The sequence below is a fragment of the Odontomachus brunneus genome, unplaced genomic scaffold (assembly GCF_010583005.1).
Source record: "Odontomachus brunneus isolate Ranch 3 - 2012 unplaced genomic scaffold, Obru_v1 Obru_scaffold_221, whole genome shotgun sequence".
Lineage (NCBI taxonomy): Eukaryota > Metazoa > Arthropoda > Insecta > Hymenoptera > Formicidae > Odontomachus > Odontomachus brunneus.
This window is the reverse complement of record NW_022639671.1, coordinates 433,225-434,456: the sequence shown is the minus strand read 5'-3', so window position 1 is coordinate 434,456 and position 1,232 is coordinate 433,225.

Genomic DNA, 1,232 nt, shown 5'->3' with positions numbered 1-1,232 from the left:
CCGTTTTATCGACGTCGTAGTAGAAAAATAACAGTGCGCGGTTATATTTAGAAGATTATTTTATAAGACAGCTCATATTAAGACCGTAATGAGTTTCTGTGATTAAAAAAAAAAATAGAAAGAGGGAAAGCGATAAAAACGGAAGGGATTTACAGAGAATCTAATTGTTTTCTATCGTAATGTATTCTTTGCATATATCGAATCCGCAAGAAATGAAATCATTTTCTATCACGCTCTGTTAGGAGAGTATTAAATCGTTACAATATGATAGAATTCTTAGAAATTTGTCGTGTCCTATCGTTTTGTTGGAATTTATTATGAAAAAAATCACTGGAAATCTTTCATAATTTGTGATGTATTAACGATAGGATAAACTCAAAGTTTTTTACCGTATAAAGGAAACCTATCGTTCTCAATTGTGTACGAATGATATTTGACTTGTATGTATAATTACGATAGGAGGCATGCATCATAATCTATTGTAAAGTGGTTATGCTAAGAATGGTTATGTTTTTTCTTTCGTTTTTTTTACAAAGATCGTAACATGCTTTGGCTAAGTACATTTGCCAACAAAATTATCGTATAGGTAAATTCATGTCGAAATTTAGTACAATTTTAAATGAGCATAGTACCGCGAAACATTATCGTATTTAAAATCTCTCTTCTTTCCTTTTAAAGAATGAAATCTATACTTTAAGAAGCATTTGTCGTATTTTGAATTTATTCTCTCCCCTTCCCGTAATTTTTTCAAAAGTAAAGACGTGTTACGTCTTCAAAAAAATTGTACAATTTGATGTATCCTACGCGGTGGAATAAACTTTTCTCGTAAATTTTATGATAATTATCGTAAAGTATAGACTTTCTCCTGCAATATAAAAGAAAACGGATTTGTACGATTTTTTTTCGCAGAGTTGCGACATATTAACGTCACCTATTCATTTTTTAAAAATCGCTTAATTTGACGCACTCTACTGAGTGGAATTAATTCTTTTCACAAATTTTACTATAACCATCATAAAATATCGATGTTTCCTTGCAAATAAAAAAATAAAGGAGAAAAGTGCACTTTCTTTTGCGATGTTGTACGACGTATGAAAGTTACCTATGCATTTTTATTTAGTTACCGTCAGAAGAGAATAAATTCAAAATTTGACAAATACTCCTTTAAAAAAGTACAGGCTTCATTTAAGCTCAGGTCGAGGCTTTTCAAGCTCAGGTTACCTTAAAATCGA